This window comes from Lissotriton helveticus, chromosome 8 (genome assembly GCF_964261635.1).
Source record: "Lissotriton helveticus chromosome 8, aLisHel1.1, whole genome shotgun sequence".
Classification (NCBI taxonomy): domain Eukaryota; kingdom Metazoa; phylum Chordata; class Amphibia; order Caudata; family Salamandridae; genus Lissotriton; species Lissotriton helveticus.
This window is the reverse complement of record NC_136069.1, coordinates 392,333,428-392,340,927: the sequence shown is the minus strand read 5'-3', so window position 1 is coordinate 392,340,927 and position 7,500 is coordinate 392,333,428. Positions and strand designations below refer to the sequence as shown.

General features: G+C 47.7%; 1 protein-coding gene and 1 long non-coding RNA gene across 2 annotated transcripts in view; both read right to left on the bottom strand.

Annotated features, from left to right (window-relative positions):
* LOC144772708 (uncharacterized) overlaps positions 1-7,500 on the bottom strand; it is a 1,708,106-nt gene that overhangs the window by 49,220 nt on the left and 1,651,386 nt on the right. The gene's annotated exons all lie outside the window — the stretch shown is intronic.
* LOC144771656 (uncharacterized) lies at positions 1,329-3,445 on the bottom strand. Its single transcript, XR_013599413.1, has 2 exons — positions 3,342-3,445; positions 1,329-1,518 (listed from the first exon to the last, which is right to left on the bottom strand). It is a non-coding gene; the product is annotated as an uncharacterized LOC144771656 (long non-coding RNA).

Below are 7,500 nucleotides of genomic sequence, written 5' to 3'. Positions count from 1 at the left end.
GGGGTGGGTGGTGCCGGTCAGGCAGATGTGTGCCTCGCAAAAGTGCCTGCGTGAAATCTACAAGATTTAACGCAGGCACTTCCGCGACGCTGCTATGTCAATTCTTTATGCCTGCTTGCTTGAAGCAGGCGTAAGGACTGATGCGGTATGTAGAGTATTGGGCAGCCCTGAGCACTGCTATAGTTGCATTGCGCCCGCGAAGCGACTCTAGAGATGCGCCCCTATTTCGTCACGAGATGCGTTACGCATCTGCCTACCCTTGCGCCAGGGTTTGCCGCATTGTAATAGCGGCGCATCTGCCGTGACGCAAGGTTATTTTTGTGTTACGTATTTGTTCTGGTGCACATCTGGAGGTGTGCAGCTCAGAACTCGTAAGTATGCCCGTAAGTGTCAGATTAGCAATTACCTGCGCATCCCTGCAAAGTGTGTGGCACGGCAGCACCACCCATGGTGCGCCGTATTTACAATGCGGCACACCATGGTCCCAAAACGTCACCGAAGCGTTAAGCATTAATAAGCATTGTCCTAAATGACTGATTGAAATTTTATATATTCCCCATAGCCACTTTTAGCATGCGTTCCTGCGCAGGAACGCCCTCCCTTGCGTTGGAACGCTCCCTAATGGCGCAGGGTTTTAGAATGGGATGCATCTCCCATATGCGCCACGTTGTTAATATACGCCACACCATGGCGCCTCTCTTGTGGCGCTGCGTCACAAAATTGACGCAAGAATGGAGCAGAAGAGCTGCAAGGGGCTTGTAAATCTGCCCCTAGAGTAGAGGCTCAGGTGCAGTCCTTCCTTTGTAGCCCTCTTTTTGGATGAAATAGTAGGTTCTTGTTCTTTCTAAATGTTTGATTTGGTTGACAAGGACATCGGCAAGCAGCAATCATCAATGTTTTCTGTTATTTCTTTCATGTTGTACGTTAGGTCCGCCCAGGGGCAAGCGGACCGAAAAATCTGCTGCAGCAGTGGCTCCAAAGGAGGAGGATGCAGGCCAGGGCGGCGAGTGCTCCTTTGCTGGCCCCAGTAAGTTTTCTTTTAAATATAGAGGACCTATTGTTGTCCAAGCATTCCTAATTTAATTGTTTTGAAATAGTGTTTAGATAGGAGCAAAATCAATAATCCTACTGTTGCAGGGACAATTCTCCACAAACCGAACTATGGACACCAAAGACCAGAGTAATAATATTTCAGAGTGGCGTGTTTGGCACACTGTATAAATAAACCTGGTAGTGTCAGCAGCACAGATTCCTCCTTCCAAAAATTGCAAAACTTTCCGCTCAGTCACTCTAGTCCGGACTCTCTAGAGGAAAAACTACAGAGTCAATTCAAGTTTAAAAGCTTTATTAAAAGTTTAAGTAAACACATATATTAAAATAAAGTTAGTTGGAAATGGAAAAGTGCTTGGTGCTGATTTGATGAGTTCTGGAATGGTACACATTTCTTGTGGTCGAGCCGAGCTTTCACCTGGTTTCAAGTTGATGTTCCTCTCTTGTCATTAGAAGTCCAGTTTCTGTCTGTTCAGAGAAAAATAATGTGTGTTAAAAAATTAAGCAAGCATTCAACAATTGTGACAAAAAAATTAAGCAAGACAACAGCTTTCCCTGGAAGGAGGGACATTTACTTTAGACTACAGTAGACAGTCAATTACTTTTTCAGTTGTTTTCACATTTTTTCATTCATAGTCCAAATACTAGTGGAGTGGTGTAATCTAACATTCTTAAATCTACTTTGTAGGTGGAACATCTGGTGGCGGGGCCAGCTCGGATGTGGTCATCATTGACTCGGAGTCCGAGGGTCAATCTGGGGAGGAGTCGGACCAAGAAGAAGTACAGACTGTGAGGCAGGAGACAGTGGCGGTGGCGAGTACAGGTAAGCTGGATCATGGTACTATCTGACTCTTAGATAGGATATGATGTGTATCCAGTGGTGGCCCAGTGACAAATTACAATATGGTAATTACAGCAGGCTGGGACCGAAAGACAGATAGAGGCAGAGACAGAGAGAGAGGAAGACAGAAGGAGAGATAGAGAGGGAGGGAGCCAGAGGGAGGGTGAGGGAGGGAGACAGAGAGAGAGAGACAGCGAGGTAGAGGGAGACAAAGGGAGACAGAAAGAGTGAGACAGAGAGAGAGAGAGAAAGAGAGAGAGAGAGAGAGAGAGAGGGAGGGAAACAGACATATCGCCTGGGCCTGGTGCAGATGATACGGTTGCTGGTGTGGTTAACGGCTCAGAGGAAAAATCACTCACTTCTGCCAGATCTCTTTCATATGAAAGAGCACCAAACCAAGGATACAAGAGAGTTGTGGGAAGGGAAATGGTGATTCAAGCGCCCCTCCCTGCGGACGCCCATGATACTGGCCTGAATAGTTTTGTACTGCCCTGGCTAGTTGCTAGTTGTACTGTGACACAACTTCCTGCTGAATCATTTTGTGTTAATCATATTCCTAAAGAGCATTGCTTACAGATTATGTCTTTCTTTCTTCATATAGTTGGCAATACTAAAACCTCCAAACCAACGAGGAGTATGCTGGCTGTACTGGCCCGGCAACGGAGGCTGGAAGCAACTGTTGCGGAATATCGGCGACTGGTGGAACTCGAGGGGGATGACACGCACTCCAGTGCATCCAACTTAACATCGTCTACATCCTCCTCTGTTACCCCACGTTCTGCCGGTAAGCACAGTGCTCCAGCGAACCGGAGCCGTGCCGGAAGACGCCACCGCCGAGCAGCAAAAGCTGCACCTCGCAGCACTGTTAAAGGTCGCTTGCGCCGTGCACTCCGCAGAGTGTCAGACCTAGAGGCGGAGGTCCAGAAATGGCACAAATTTCAAAATGTGGTGGAGGGCCTCCGCCTAGAGCAAGCCATCCTCCAGGAAAAATATGATGCCCTGGCCCTAAAGCATGATGCCCTGGAGGCCAAACTTACCAGCTTGCATCCATAGAGTGTCCCTTGCCCCTTTTTTTGAGACTTTTGGGGGGTGGGAATTGGGAGTTGGGTTTTTTGGGGACTTTTGAGGACTATTTGTTGGGGTTAGGGAGGGTCTTGCGGGAGATTATTTTGTTAGGGATATAAATATACTTTTTCAAACTTTATCTGAGCATACCTGTTTTTTTACTACTTTTGAGCTGGGTGGGTGGTGGTTTTGCAGTAATTTCATTTAACAGAACACTGTCATCGTGTTGGTTCACGTGCAATAGGCCAAATGTTTTCCTAAGTAAATGCCTGTCACAGACTTTGTCAATTCAAGAGCCCTAGGACTTTGCTGCTAGTACCACTGTCACTCTCTCGCCTCTCCGAATACTCCATTATACTACCTCCCATCCAAAAGCTTATCTTACCTGTAATTTGTGTTTGAGGGCTGGCTCCACCTGGAATTCACAGAGTCCTAACGCGTTCTGCAGCAGGGCCACAACTGGAGTTTCCCGGCGTGGATTTTCTGCAAATCAAAAGCAATCAACATTAGAAATGTGGTAGCGGTGCTGACACAACCCTAAAACCTAGAAACCCCAGAGACAGCACCCCTGAGACAGGCAAGCGAGCAATAGAACGCCTACACGTTCACGTGCAATAGGCCACATTTTTTCCTAAGTAAATGCCTGTCACAGACTTTGTTAATTCAAGAGCCCTAGGACTTTGCTGCTAGTACCACTGTCACTCTCTCGCCTCTCCGAATACTCCTTTATACTACCTCCCATCCAAAAGCTTATCTTACCTGTAATTTGTGTTTGAGGGCTGGCTCCTTCATTTCTTCATTGTGCAGAATCCAGGCATCAGCATTATGGGTAATGGATAGGGTGAGTCAGTCTGGAGGAGGAGGACTCAGGATAGACGACCAGGACTGAGTTCTTGTCAACTAACTGTTGTGAACCGGAGGAATGCTGCGGCATCAAAATCAAGACAGTTCTGCTGATGTGCTTGTTGTTTGATTGGGTGATTACAGTTTTGTTGGGAATGTGATGAAGCACTTGCTAAAGAAAGACAGACATACAGGAATAAAAGTGAATAAGGAGGACTATTTACAATTAATGAATGATTGATTGAGTCATTTTCAGAACTCGCTGTCAGGGAAGCAGAACTCGTCCTCATACTCTGCTAAATCATCAGTCGGGGTTACTTCTGGTAACTGAGGAGAACTTTCCTCGGGTAGGGCGGTGTCCTCTTCTTCCTGCGTGCATTCTCGTACTCTGTAATCTGGTGGTATGAAGTGCTGGTTCATCTTTATCATGGTGAGCCGCTCCACATTTGCGGGCAAGAGGCGGGACCTTTTGGAAGTCACAATGCCACCAGCAGAACTAAAAACACGTTCTGAAGACACGCTTGCGAGTGGGCAAGACAAGTAATTGATAGCCAGGTTGGTGAGCTCTCGCCATATTTTTCTTTTCCCATGCCAATACGCCAATGGGTCCTCAGTAATATTGACCTCTGTTGAGTCATCCAGATAGGCCTGCACCATTGAAAGAATGTCCTCCCGGATTCCTGTACTTTGCACTTCTGTGTCCTTTCTAGGACCAGGAAACCCTAGCTGAGTTAGCCAACTCGCTTCAGACATATCGCATGCGCCTGGTGCAGATGATACGGTTGCTGGTGTGGTTAACGGCTCAGAGGGAAAGTCACTCACTTCTGCCACAGGCACAGATGGTGAAGTGCTTTTTTGGGACGCCTGATCGCCTGCTGATTCACTAGTAGTACTGTCTTCTCCTACAGTTTCCTTCCGTTCTATTTCAAAACGAATGGCTGACTGAGCTAGCCAACCTTTGTACTCTGTAACATCCGATGTTTCAAAAGGAATTATTACTTTGCCAAACAATGGCTTTTTGTAACGTGGATCCAGAATAGTAGCACAAATGTAGTGCTGTTGTTTCTTGATATTTACAAGCCGTTCATTGCTAACTAGGCGTTGTAATAATCTCTGCGCCAACTCATGTGCTTCGTTCTTTCCAACGTCCTTTAATTGTGAAGACACCACCTTGACTTGGTGCTCGAGCTTCAGCAACAGTGGGATAGCTTTGCTCAAAGAACAGTCCTCCCTGCTCACGTCACGCGTGAAGACCTCAAAAGGCCGAAGCATGTCTGTCAGGCTTTTAACTAGCTGCCATTGCTCCACCGCTAGCATCATTCCTGTCGTATCACCACCCAGGTTGTAGAAATACTCATTGACTACTGGAAACAGCTCATGCAGACGCTCAAGCATGTAGAAGGTTGAGTTCCAACGTGTTGCTACCTCCTGGATAAGTGCTTTCACTGGCATTCTACGTTCATTTTGCTTGCGCCTCAGCTCCTTCCGGGCCTTAAAAGAATGGTTGAAATGTGTGCATATTCTTCTGCAGATGGTCAGTGTTTTGTCGACTGCAAGTTCTTTTTTCAAAAAATTTTGCACAACAAGGTTGATACAGTGCGCCAAACACGGCACTCTGATATAGAAACCGTCCTCCATGGCCTTAACTACATTCCTGCCATTATCTGTAGAAACATAACCAACCTTGCAATTTCTTGGGCGCAGCCATTTCAAGACCTTTTTGTTAAAGTCAGCCAAAATGTTGACTGCAGTATGACTTTTCTCCATGCCAAACATGGCTAATGTTGCATGTTTACGAGCACCCTTAAAAATCTCGACCAAATCACCACCTGCATTTATCTGTTTAATAACCCCTGAAAAAGAGACCCAGTGTGCAGTGATGCACATGTAATCAAGGGCTTGGCAACTGGTCCACATGTCTGTTGTCAGGTGTATAGTGTGAACAGCACTCTTCTGCAAAGCTGCCCCCACCAACTCAAGCACCTCTTTGTGTAGTGCTGGAACAGCAACCCTGGCAAAATAGTACCGGCTAGGAACCTTCCATTTAGGGGCCAATGTTGCCACGAGTTCAAGGAAACCCACACATTCGACAAACGAAAAAGGGAGAAGGTCCACCGCTAGCATTTTTGCCAGCTTAGTGTTATAGAGGCGTACAGTTGGGTGGTTGCGTTGAAATTGCGCATCTGAGGAGAACATGCCTGAAATGGTGCGCTGGACAAATTTACGGGATGATGCGGATGCCTTCTTCGACCCACTTCTGATCAGTGTTGACATTTTCCGCATTGGTGTGTCTCCCAGACTCTCAGTGTGCCTGTTATGTGTTACGGAGGGTGTGATGCTGCAAGGGGTACTGGGTGCAACCGGACACATGTCTGACGCTTCTTCTACCTCCCCATCATCTTCAGATGAAACACCTACTATGGGTATATTTTGGCCACTTGCCCTTTGGGATCGCTTTCCCTTGACGTTTGCTAGGTGCGGAAACCATTCGACAGCGTGCTTTCTTTCAAGATGACCTATCTGGCCTCCGGTTCCATAGTTGGTACCAGTCTTACCACGGCTAACTCTAGTCTTACAAATGCAACAAACGGCTATGTTATCATATTTTTCATGGACACTAAAAAAGTTCCAAACTGGGGACTGGAAACTTCTGGTTTTGCCGCACGAGGTGATACTGCTGCCAATGCCAGATGAAGCAGTGGTGGATGAGCCTTGCAGACATCTACTGGGTTGTGCAATTATTGCAGCAACCTTACTTGAGGGAGTCGAGCGGGATGGAGTCCCCCTCCGGGGAGAAAATATGGGAGCTGTAGGTTTTGTTGAACTTGTGGTACTACTTGACTGCGTTGGTGGTGCTACCAGTGGCACGTCGCCAGGGTCACGCTCAGCATGACGTCGGGATAGGGTGTAAATGTCTGTCTGCTGCATGGCCGGTGTGGCTGGACTGACATGTGTGATGACTAGGTCATTGCTGTCATCCTCTTCAACAACATCAGAATGCACCACTTCATCAAGTCCGACGTTCGGATCCATAAGTATAAGCTTTCCGGGGCCCTTCCTTTTAACATTTGATACCTTTCGCAGCTCATGGTGTGCCTCCCTCTCAGACGTCGGAGATGGTTGCCAATCCAGATCCAGATCATCGTCTGATGGAGCGGGGCTTGAAGAGGAACTTCTACACATCCTCCTTGATCTTTTCCTTGCTGGGGAGCTGGGAGAAAATGAATCATCAGGAGGAGTGGCTTCGTCTTCCTGACATGATACCCCGGCTCCAAAGTCAATTTCCTCCTGTGCCCCTACTTCTGGAAGAACAACCATTGTGGGAACTTGCACCGCTCCATGGCCATCTTCACTGACCTCTACTTGCAAGTCTCCATGGACCTCTCCTTCTCGGCCTTCTCCTTCTCGGCCTTCTCCTTCTCGGCCTTCTCCTTCTCGGCCTTCTCCTTCTCGGCCTTCTCCTTCTCGGCCTTCTCCTTCTCGGTCTTCTCTTTCTCGGCCTTCTCCTTCTCGGCCTTCTCCTTCTCGGCCTTCTCCTTCTCGGCCTTCTCCTTCTCGGCCTTCTCCTTCTCGGCCTTCTCCTTCTCGGACAGCTCCTTCTCGGACAGCTCCTTCTCGGACAGCTCCTTCTCGGACAGCTCCTTGCGCATGTACTTCTGCTTGTACTAGTAGCCCATGCAGTTGTTGTTGCGGCTTTGGTT